General features: G+C 38.3%; 2 long non-coding RNA genes across 2 annotated transcripts; both read right to left on the reverse strand.

The window, feature by feature from the left end:
• Positions 1-331: 331 nt before the first annotated feature.
• Positions 332-10,707, reverse strand: LOC132041809 (uncharacterized). Its single transcript, XR_009411249.1, has 2 exons — positions 10,318-10,707; positions 332-656 (listed from the first exon to the last, which is right to left on the reverse strand). It is a non-coding gene; the product is annotated as an uncharacterized LOC132041809 (long non-coding RNA).
• A 931-nt stretch (positions 10,708-11,638) lies between these two features.
• Positions 11,639-12,473, reverse strand: LOC132041810 (uncharacterized). Its single transcript, XR_009411250.1, has 2 exons — positions 11,927-12,473; positions 11,639-11,894 (listed from the first exon to the last, which is right to left on the reverse strand). It is a non-coding gene; the product is annotated as an uncharacterized LOC132041810 (long non-coding RNA).
• Positions 12,474-12,637: the final 164 nt, after the last annotated feature.

Consider the following 12,637-nt stretch of genomic DNA (forward strand, 5'->3'; position numbering starts at 1 on the left):
TGTTCTAATTTACCCAGAAATTAGCACATGATTGAGCTGATAATCAAGTAGGGGGTTAAAAAAAATTACCGTAACGTAAAAGTAAAGCAATAAAAGAAAACCCAAATCTTGAAAAAGACATGCGCCAGTAAGGGGGCAAAAAAAATACTCCCTCCCTTCTAATTTATTTGTTTTATTTTGAGCACACGAAGTTTAATAAAGTAAATAAATATTTTGAATATTGTGGTCTTAAATTAAAAATATGCAAAATATACAAAAATACCTTTTACTCTTGTAATTTTAAACATGTGGAAAGCCGAAATTAATGAATTATTTTTTAAAAAAAAGGTACTAAAAAAGAAAATAATACAAATAAATTAAAACCTAAAGAATAATAGAAAATGGCCAATTTTTTTTAAACAAGGCCCCACGGGCTATTTATTTATTATTAATAAAAGGAGTCTTAAAACATAAGTAGAAAAGTAAAAACAACAACATCATCCAGATATGTTCTAGATAAAGAAAGCCAAGATTAGGAAACCCTAAAATGGCTAGTGAAGAGCTCAAGATCAAGCTAAGATCTGCAATTCGTCCTTCTCGCCGGTGATAGTTCCGATTGATGTTGCTCCTGGTGTATCTTAGAGCCTTAATTTTACCTTGGGTAACCCAAATGATATCTTTGCTGTTATATCCGTATTTTGTACATTAGAATATTCCGAGCTAATTGCGAAAAGTTAAGGACAAGGCTATTTTCCGACTTTGTTTTAAGGCACGAGTTGCTTATGATTTTATTGGTATGGAATAATAAGGAAAATTTGGGGTTAAAAGTGAATTATGGAAAGTTAAATGTTTCATGAAAATTTGGGGTTAGAAGTTGAAATAAAATTTCAAAAAGCCACCATGTGGCCGTGTGGCATGAGGTTGTTCCCACCATGGCTTGGCCAATTTTAATTGATCAAACTACGTGTGGGCCATGGTACACATGGATGAATTATAAATGTGGGCAAGTGTGACAAGCAAGACATATTAATCATTTTCATCATTTTCACAAACCTTGGAAGCTTATAGAAACTTGGAGAGAAAAAAAAAGAGTCATTCGGCCATGGCATAGTCGAGTAAGGTTCATGGAAAATTGACCAAAAAAATATATTTTCTACAAGCATTTCAACTCCTTAGAAAGTGTATAACAACATGAAGTGGTCGTTGGAGTAGCAAGAACAAGTGTTAGTTCAAGGTGCAAACCATGGCCAAGTTGAAGAACTAAGTGGAAAAGGTAAGGTTTAATCTTCTTTTTCATGTGTTATGGATGGTTTGTGCATGTTGTAGTATATGGAAACGAATGAAATTCATGAAACTATGGTGTTGATGTTGTAGCCGTATAGGGGCTACCTTGGTAAGGAATGATGAATTAAATTTTACTTGGTATTTTGGTTGTTGTTGTTATGGATTGTGTGGTGAAAATGAAGGTATTGGATAGTACAAGTTGGAGTGAAACCGTTTGTGAACTATTGTAGAAGTTAGTGCATTGGTAATATAGTTTCTTGCATTTACATGAATGATATTGTAACATGTGGATTGTTAGTATAGTTTATGAATTTGGAAGGAAGAGAATGTGTTGTTGTTGTTCTTGTCGGGTTGGAGAGGTTTCGTGTGGAGTGATGTTTAGTTGGATTGTTTTGATTATTGCGCGGATTGTTTGAAATGTTCTTAAATCTTGTTGGGATGATCCCGGATGAGTACTTGAACATGTGAGCGTTGACGTTGGCTTGAATGTATGTAGTTGAATTGAACATAAATGGAATGTTGTCGAATTATGTAGAAGAGAGTTGCTAGCATTATAATGCGTTTTGAATTAATTATTGATGTTGTTAATATGGTTGTTGGTATTGTTGTTGAAGATTTGACCGAGTTGAATTCTCGGGGATGTTGAGTTTATAGGGGAAATCTTTTGCCGAATTTCTGCAAATAAAGCGATAGCTTGGAATTGAATTCTTAAGTGCATATGGCTAATGTTAGTATATAACGACGTTGTTGTAGATTTTGGGAAGCCCGAGACTTAAGTTTGGATTAGCTTAGGAAGCGGACGAGGTATGTAAAGCTTATCCTTTCTTTCTTTTGGCATGTCTTAGTTGTAAGTAGGCTATGATACGAGCCTCGGGGTAACTCTATTCTTAAGATCCGAGCATGTCTACGATTCTTATTCACCTCTTGATGTTGGCACTCTTAATATGGTCGTATTATGGTCCTTAAGTCTTATGTATGATTGGATTTCAAATCTTTGCGCAAAGGAATTTTTTTGTTCGTAAAAGATTCTATGTCTAATAAAGGCCGTAACTTTCATAGACGGAACCAGATTGCTTTGAAACGTTCGTAGAAGATTCTATAACGTATAATGTCCCTAACTTTCATGAATGGACTCGGATTGCCTTGAAATGTTCATAAATGATGCTATAATGAATAATGCCCGTAACTTTCATATGCGGGGTCGGATTTTTGATATATGACTATGATCCCTACGGTTCTTTAATATGTTTATGATGTTTGATAGAGTGACGTCAGAAAGATATTTGATATAGCTATTGTCCCGACTTTCAAATGACGATTAGTTTAGATTATTTCATTGAGTCTTAAGAGATGATTTATATGCATATGGTTTCTCACTACTGCTCGTGCGCGGCGTTATTACTTCTTTCCTTGCGTCCGGGCCGGGCGTGTATTCGTGCAACTCCCCGCATTATTCACCGCGTCTCGCCTAGAGGGCGGGCATGCTATTCACCGCGTCCCTCGTAGGGCGGGGCACTTATATATATATGATGATGGCGCCGGCCATGGGATGGGGTATGATATACATGATGGAGAACGGGATCTCGCTGCGAGTCCCTCGTTAGAGGGGCGGGACACTTCATTCACCGAGTCCCTCACTAGAGGGCCGGGTACGGTATATATATATATACATATATATATGATGGCATGATGATATGATGACATGATGATATGATGATTTTATTTACCGCGTCCCTCACTAGAGGGCCGGGGCACGTTACATATACATGATATGATGATTTTATCTACCGAGTCCCTCACTAGAGGGCCGGGACACGTTATGTATATGCGTATGTACTACATGATATTGACATGCATGATTTATGTTTCGAGAGGCAAGCCTTATGATTCTCATACTCCTTATTTCGGTATGACCTTTTCTCTTGTATTTCATGCTTTACATGCTCGGTACATATTCGTCGACCCCCGCTTTCTTCGGGGGGGCTGCGTTTCGTGCCACGCGGTGTATACGGATGACTAGAAGATGTTCATTTGGATTGGCGAGCTCCATTTCCTCCGGAGCGGCTTTGCCCGAGTCGAGTGTTTATGTTATGGTATCTTGATTATGTTAGAGACTTTGCAGACAGAGTCATATATATAATATGTCAGTTTTGTAAGCGGCTCTGTAGGCCGATGTATCATTACGAATTATATTGCAGATCTCATATGTTTACAGATTTCCCTCGATTTGAGAAAAACGAAAAACATGTTCTTTGAAAAGCTTCCATTATGCATTCATTTTATGATTTAAGGGCCCAGTATGATTATGAGTATAACGAGCATCAGCGGGTTCGCTCGGCCCTAGGTAAGGGTCGGGTGCCCATCATACCTTATCAAGTTAGGGTGTGACAAATTGGTATCGAGACGAGTTCGTCCTAGGGGTTGTCGCAAAGTCGTGTCCGGTAAGTCCTTGTTTATGGTGTGAAGCGCGCCACGTTTATAAACGGAGGCTACGGGCATCTAGCATGGTTACTCTTCTTTCACATCTTAGATCGTGCCATAGAGCCAAGTCATAGGAGATGAGACTCTTTATACTAACCTTTGATTTCAGCAGAAGAATGGCATCGACAGAAGAGAGTGATTGACGATATTGGAAGTTACAAGCACGCAGGAAAGCAAAGGTATGAAAGATATATGTCGGGTAAGATATTGAAGTACGATTGAAATACAAGTTGAAGATTAAAAGGGAAAGCAAACAAGAGAGTGTAACAGGTGCAGTTTGGGTTGGGCATACGAGGTATGTTCATCATTTTCGTACTATTGTTGATATTGGGAGCCCTGTGTGGCTGTGATATGGTAGGATATATATATACATATGTTGGCCCTGTGAGGCATTGTTGGTATTTCTGCGTGCGAGTTTTGAGATAGTAACAATTACGGAGGAAATCTCGCCAAAATTTTCCTAGAAATAAAAAGGGAATGAGATATAGGTTTGTGATATGGCTTGAAAGGTTGTGCCAATAGTAATGATAAGATTTGACTAAGATACGAGTACGGTGACCTCGAGAAAAAAAAAATTAATTGCGGAATCGGATAGTAATAGTATGATTAAGACAAGATGGTACGAGAGGAAAAGAATTGTGACGGATATAAGAATGTATTGACAAGAAATGAATTATGATGAGATATTAAGGATAAAGTGGACCGAGAAAGGGTAAAGGGTTAGAATGTGTTACATTATAGGATTGATTACGAATAAGATATAATGTGAATATAATGAGGATTGTTATGAAAAATAAGTAAAGCGATTATGAGAATAAGTAAGGTGAGAAGGTGGCCAAAGCTACGATGTGATCTATGTAGCTAGGGTATAAAAGCAAGTGTGAAACGAAAAGCGAGCTATAGAACGAATAAGGAAGGCTTATCGAGTTCGTAGGGAAAGGTTTGGAATAAGGGTTATATAATAACGGAAATGATAGTGAGCATAAGAAAAGAAAAGGTAATTGGAAGAAGGAAATAAGAAGAGAGCAAGATAACAGTGTAGTAATGGACCATGACATGTGTAGCCAAGGATACGAGTACTATAAGTGACGGGAATGTGAAAGGCCCGGTTATAGAAAGGATGAGGAACGAGGTAAAATGAGAGCAGAAATCCAAAGGCCGATAACCAAGTATTTATAAGTAGCGGCGATCAAGGTGTGTTCACCACCATTGGGAATCTGAAAGTCTAGGACGGAAAGCAGTCATGTCCATAGGTGAAAAGTGAATATTGAGGAGTGAAAAAAGGGCTAAAATAGTAATAGTGGAGTCAGAAGAGTAAGAGACCCTTTCGAATTCGAAGGGAGATGTGTTATGAGAACGTTTCGAAATCTATTAAGACTTCAGCTTACTCCAGATTATGTGACGAAGGTCATGCGATGAGGTGGACACGATCATATGCGGCATTAAAGTATCGTATTTCGTCAGAGTTCCAAGGTTAAGCGTCTTTGGAATGAGAGAAATTTTAGGATGGGTGACCCCCTGGGAAGTTTTAAAAGTCTTACAAATTCGGACGTAAGAAGACAAATGAGAAGCTAGAGTAATCTAAGGAAAATTAGATAGTACGGAGTGGGCGGAAACCTTAAGAGGTCGCGTAGAACGGGGCGGATTGGACCGATGAAGAGAAAGAAAGTGCATCACGGCTCTAGAATTAGGGTGAGTTTGAGTAGCGTTTGGGAATATTTTGCAAGCGAGATGCTAGTAACTATTATATATATAGGTGTGCATGTGATACCCCGTACATGGCTATATCGGCGGATATGTGTATTCGGCAACCAACGTGGCGGTAGTTGGAAGGCATTAATCGGACAGGACAACGAAGTTCAAGTGAAAAAAATAAAATGGGCACAAATGTTACAAGGCAAGCCGATCTTTGTTTCACTACGAGTTAAGCTTGGAAAGTTCTAATACAATGATATTTGGAAAAGAAAGAAAGTGAGTAGATGGAAGGCAAGGGGATCAAAATGTCGGAATAAAAGTGCCGCCTAATTGAGATTGGAAATACGGGCATAAGGCGAAGTATAATCGGATAATAGTAAGTACACCCTTAAGGGGGAAGCGAGTGCGAGAGATGCAGGTGTGAGACGGAGACAATCGACACTACAATATATTTGATACGGATGCTTGGGCTACAGGTAAGGTTCCTTGCTGAGATAAGTTAGTAAGATTTAAAAGTCAGCAATAAAGGGGTAGAAGTTAGGGTGGTAGTTGAGATAGTGCTGAGAATTAATTGTGGAGATCTTAAATGATATGACATTGGGAAGTGGATGCTTAAAAAAAAAGGAGAGGATACGACCAGAGAATGACAACGAGTAACTTACAGAGATGTTGTGAAAGATAACATTGCTGTGCTGGATTAGAGTCTAAGATGTGGGTAATAGAGTTATTCGCTAATGATACTGCGACCTATAAATAGCAAGGGGCAAAGATAGAAGACCTCTTATAGTAGGAAGTAAGAAAATCAAAGGAGTAAAGGAAGGGAAAGGAGTATGACAAGATAGGCTATCAGCGAATGTTGGTACGGAGGGGATATGTGAAGTAGCATGAACCAGGAGAAGGAAAGATCGTGACTAAGATTGAATATACGTTATACAAGTCGTACAAGAGCAGTTACGTTACCCATGAACATTTATATGCTAGGGATGAGACTAAGCGAATATCTAATGAGAAAAGTTTGGGTGCAGTAATAATAATATGGTTACGAGATTTTGGGTACATTAAGGAAAGGTGTAAAGATGATTTAGGCTAAATTACCGAGATGGAGTTAGTACTGAGGACAAACAGGACATGGCTATGGTTGAACCAAAGATCTATTCCGATACCGGTTGTAAGAGAAGAGAGGCGAAGACAAAGTAAAACATAAGGATTAGTGAAGCCACGCTAGGGTATTTCTTGGGCTAAATTGAGCACCTTCGCGTATTCTTGTAAAGATTGCAACATAATGTGTGACTAGGAAGTTGAGAGCAAGATCTGAGCAAAGGGACGATAGAAGAGTTTGAATTAAAGATAAAGAGACGACACGAGATAATGTGCCTAGAATGTCACAAGTTGAGTTAAGGGAATTTTAGAGTGGTTTAAGTGAGACGGTCAGAACAAGCTGGCTACTGATGACAGTGAACCTGAATGTCAATCAAAAATGTGTCCGAGTTATACCAGCCGATGATAGTTAAAGCAGGGGACGGCTATTAGCAGCTACGGGATGACAGAAATTATATGACGACAATCGGCGTCGACACTTAGAATTCCAGATCGGTGAGTGGGTGTGCTTGAAGATATCACCCATGGAAGGTGTAATGAGATTCGACAAGAAGGAAAAGCTTGGCCCGAAATATATTGGACCTTATTACATTGTTCGTAAGATAAGAAGGTTGTGTGCTAAGGACGTGGCTTCTGTTAAGGTATTGTGGCGGAACAATAACAGGAAGAAGATGACTTGGGAAGCTGAAGAAAAGATGAAGAAGAAATATGGTTGGGAGATGAGACTGCATGTTATGGTAATAAAAGAAGCCCCCCTGAGATCCTTACAAGACCTTATGAGACTAGTTTAACATTCGAGGACGAATGTTCTAAAGGGGGGAAGGATGTTATATCCCGTATTTTGTACATTGGGATATTCCGAGCTAATTGCGGAAAGTTAAGGACAAGGCTATTTTCCGACTTTGTTTTAAGGCACGAGTTGCTTATGATTTTATTGGTATGGAATAATAAGGAAAATTTGGGGTTAAAAGTGAATTATGGAAAGTTAAATGTTTCATGAAAATTTGGGGCTAGAAGTTGAAATAAAATTTCAAGAAAAGCCACCATGTGGCCGTGTGGCATGAGGTGGTTCCCACCCATGGCTTGGCCAATTTTAATTGATCCAAGCCATGTGTGGGCCATGGTACACATGGATGAATTATATATGTGGGCAAGTGTGACAAGCAAGACATATTAATCATTTTCATCATCTTCACCCCTTAGAAAATTCAAGAAACTTGGAGAAAAAAAAAACAACAAGCCATTCGGCCATGGCAATAACCGAACAAGTTCATGGAAAATTGACCAAATTTTTTTTTTCTTCAAGCATTTCAACTCCTTAGAAGGTGTATAACAACATGGAGTGGTCGTTGGAGTAGCAAGAACAAGTGTTAGTTCAAGGTGCAAACCATAGCCAAGTTGAAGAACTAAGTGGAAAAGGTAAGGTTTAATCTTCTTTTTCATGTGTTATGGATGGTTTGTGCATGTTGTAGTATGCGAAAATGAATGAAATTCATGAAATTTATATATGTTGATGTTGTGGCCGTATAGGGGCTGCCTTTGTAAGGAATGATGAATTAAATTTTACTTGGTATTTTGGTTGTTGTTGTTATGGATTATGTGGTGAAAATGAAGGTATTGGATAGTACAAGTTGGAGTGAAACCGTTTGTGAACTATTGTAGAAGTTAGTGTATTGGTAATATAGTTTCTTGCATTTACATGAATGATATTGTAATGTGTGGATTGTTAGTATAGTTTATGAATTTGGAAGGAAGAGAATGTGTTGTTGTTGTTCTTGTCGGGTTGGAGAGGTTTCGGGTGGAGTGATGTTTAGTTGGATTTTTTTGATTATTGCGCGGATTGTTTGAAATGTTCTTAAATCTTGTTGGGATGATCCCGGATGAGTACTTGAACATGTGAGCGTTGACGTTGGCTTGAATGTATGTAGTTGAATTGAACATAAATGGAATGTTGTCGAATTATGTAGAAGAGAGTTGCTAGCATTATAATGCGTTTTGAATTGATTATTAATGTTGTTAATATGGTTGTTGGTATTGTTGTTGAAGATTTGGCCGAGTTGAAGTCTCGGGGATGTTGAGTTTATAGGGGAAATCTTTGCCCGAATTTCTGCAAATAAAGCGATAGCTTGGAATTGAATTCTTAAGTGCATATGGCTAATGTTAGTATATAATGACGTTGTTGTAGATTTTGGGAAGCCCGAGACTTAAGTTTGGATTAGCTTAGGAAGCGGACGAGGTATGTAAAGCTTATCCTTTCTTTCTTTTGGCATGTCTTAGTTGTAAGTAGGCTATGATACGAGCCTCGGGGTAACTCTATTCTTAAGATCCGAGCATGTCTACGATTCTTATTCACCTCTTGATGTTGGCACTCTTAATATGGTCGTATTATGGTCCTTAAGTCTTATGTATGATTGGATTTCAAATGCTGCATAAGGAATTTTTGTTCGTAAAAGATTCTATATCTAATAATGGCCGTAACTTTCATAGACGGAACCAGATTGCTTTGAAATGTTCGTAGAAGATTCTATAACGTATAATGTCCCTAACTTTCATGAATGGACTCGGATTGCCTTGAAATGTTCATAAATGATGCTATAATGAATAATGCCCGTAACTTTCATATGCGGGGTCGGATTGGTTTGATATATGACTATGATCCCTACGGTTCTTTAATATGTTTATGATGTTTGATATGTTTCCGACTGACGTCCGAAAGATATTTGATATAGCTATTGTCCCGACTTTCAAATGACAGTTCGTTTAGATTATTTCATTGAGTCTTAAGAGATGATTTATATGCATATGGTTTCTCACTACTCTGCTCGTGCAAATTTTTAATACGTCCTTCACCGAGTCCGGGCAGACATGTATTCGTGCAACTCCACCGCATTATTCACCGCGTCCCTCACTAGAGGGCCGGGACATTCACCGCGTCCCTCTATATATATATATATATATATATATATATATATATAGTCCCTCATTAGAGGGCGGGACACGCTATTCACCGAGTCCCTCACTAGAGGGCGGGTACGGTATATATATATATATATATATATATATATATATATATATGATGGCATGATGATATGATGACATGATGATATGATGATTTTATTTACCGCGTCCCTCGGCTAGGGGCGGGGCACGTTATATATACATGATATGATGATTTTATTTACCGAGTCCCTCACTGGAGGGCCGGGACACGTTATGGATGTGCATATGTACTACATGATATGGTTACGCATGATTTATGTTTCAGAGGCAAGTCTTATGATGTTCATACTCCTTATTTCAGTATGATTCGGTTTACTGTGTTTCATGCTTTACATGCTCAGTACATATTAAAAAATCGACCCCTTTCTTTGGGGTTGCGTTTCATGCCACGCAGGTGTATACAGATGAGTAGAAGATGTTCCAGCTGGATTGGCGAGCTCCATTTTCTCCCGGAGCGCTGCCGAGTCAGAGTGTTTATGTTATGGTATCTTGATTATGTTAGAGAGTTTGCAGACAGAGTCATGTATATAATATGTCAGTTTTGTAAGCGGCTCTGTAGGCCGATGTATCATTACGCATTATATTACAGATCTCATATGTTTACAGATTTCCCTCGATTTGAGAAAAACGAAAAGCATGTTCTTTGAAAAGCTTCCATTATGCATTCATTTTATGATTTAAGGGCCCAGTATGATTATGAGTATAACGAGCGTCAGCGGGTTCGCTCGGCCCTAGGTAAGGGTCGGGTGCCCATCATAACCTATCAAGTTAGGGTGTGACATTTGCATCTGATGCATAATGGATTGAAGAATTGTCCATCTTTGCTCAGGTAAATTTGTCCACTTTCCTGTTTTTGCATCAGTATTTTCGTCCTGTTTTATATTAAACTTGAAATTCCGTATGTGTTTTTTGAATTTTTCTTGCCATTGTTGCCGAATCCATGTCGCTTCAGTACCTCCACCCTGAATCTGCTCCCCTTCCTCTTGTTTTGCTCTTGCAAATGGTTGAAAATTGTGGATCTGTACTGTTCTTGTTGTATTGGGAATCTTTCTATATGTCTTGTAGATGAACCTCTTTGTCTGCATCATATTTAATCATTCTGATTCATGTTCAATAGGATGAGTACCAAATGGTACTAATACCACACATCGAGCAATTACCAGTTGGGTGAATATGTTGCAGAACACTGAGTTATTTCCCTGTGTTGATGACTGTTTTTGCTTCACAAGGACCAATTGATACGCTGTGTGTTGTGCTAGCTTCCTCTGCTTCCACAAAGAATGTAGCTCGTTTGTGTTCCTTGAGAATGTAACACCTGCAAAATGAAACAAACAGTTAGTTAAAAAATTCTCCATGCTCTCCTCCCAAAGGATTTGAGCATGAGGAAACCAGTAGCTTTCCATGTTCATCTTCTGCATGATTTCCTCCTCAAGTAAGGCAATTGTAGCTTGTCATTGTTTAATAATCTTCTCCCATCCACTTCCATTTGTTCAAAAGAATTGATGCATACACTCCCCTGATCCAGAGCTATATTTGCAAGATAATTAGCAATTTTGTTTCCTTCTCTTAGAATGTGAGTCACTGTGATATTCATGCCTTCCATAAGCTTCCAAATCTCCTCAACTAACGTGACAATTTGCCATGGAACTTCCCAGTTTTTATGAATCACCTTCTCTAGTAACAAGGAATCTGTCTCTAGTATCACCTGGTTCACATGAGTGCCTCTTAAAAACCTCATATCTTTTAGAATAGCCATGGCTTCAGCTTGGGTATTTGTGAGAAAATGGCCATTTTCTCTACATGGGTGAGCTGAAAGGTAAATGGAGTATGAAAACATGAAAAGGGTTGTTTAGAATGTGGAGTTTGATCGAGAGCTATGGTGAGAGATTGAAAAGAAATACTTTTATGGTGAAACTAGGAGTAGAAGACACTACAAAATGAAGATTGAATTCGATTTCACAACGGAGGTTAAATTTGAATTCTTTTGTATATTCTTCCACATGTTTTTACATAAGATGTGTTATTATTGCAAGTGGAAAGGTACCCAGTTGATCACATTGCTACTTTAAGCTAAAAAAAAAATTGAAAAGGAAAAACTACGTAAACAATCCAAAATTGGTCATTTCTGAAATTGATTATGGAATGAAGGACGATTATAGCTATTCATTGTGCACCACTATCTAACATTCCTACTATATTCTTCCACCTGTCCATAATTCCTAACAGACTGGCAGGGACTGAATAAGACATCTAGAATACATCTAACGGACTAATACTTAATAAATAGAACTTGAAACATAAAGAAAAGTTGGGCTAAACTGTAGCACTAAAGACTTTATTTACTAGGCTCCATTTAACTAACTTAACGACTGAGTATCACATCCCGAACCTAAGGTATTCCTTCTGCAAGCACACATTCAAATCTCCATTTCCATTCGCATCATTGCCCATTCCTCGAAGAACTTCCTCACTTAAGGTTCAAGAAGTGCAAGATGCGACACCTATTGCTTGATTCCTTTATTTTCACACCACCACCCCAGAAGCGTGATAGAAAATTTGATGCAAAATTAGGGGTACAATTCGTAAGTTCGAGGTGGAGGAAAAAGTTGATTCACATCGTCTTTGCGACGTTAAATCAAGCGATTGTTAGGAGGCAACCCAGCTTGTATTTTTTTTTTTTAATATAGTGTTATGTTTTGTTTTTGTTTTGCAGATTAGGGGAAATCTGAGTACCCGAAGTTGAAAGCTGAGGAGCATGTTTGAGCTTAAGTGTGGGGTCGTGCCGACCCTTAATGTTGAGGTTATGTTGCTAGCTAGGCCCTAGAGGGGCCCCAAGGAGTATTTCTTGATTTACCTGTTTTTAATTTTTCCATCTATATGCACTGCGGGCATTGCATGATTTTAAGTGTGGGGTGAGAAATACGTCCCTGGTAAGGTTGAGGATGGTGATTTAATATGTGTTAGGATTTTTTTATTAGTTTTGAGTCTTAGTGTCAAAAAAAAAAATTGAAAAATTCGAAAAAGATTTTTTTTTAATTTTCTTTGATTTTCTTTACTAACTTCTTAAGTCCCTCATTAGTGGCATTCATCATCCGCCCTT

The sequence above is a fragment of the Lycium ferocissimum genome, unplaced genomic scaffold (assembly GCF_029784015.1).
Source record: "Lycium ferocissimum isolate CSIRO_LF1 unplaced genomic scaffold, AGI_CSIRO_Lferr_CH_V1 ctg11749, whole genome shotgun sequence".
Taxonomy (NCBI): Eukaryota; Viridiplantae; Streptophyta; class Magnoliopsida; order Solanales; family Solanaceae; genus Lycium; species Lycium ferocissimum.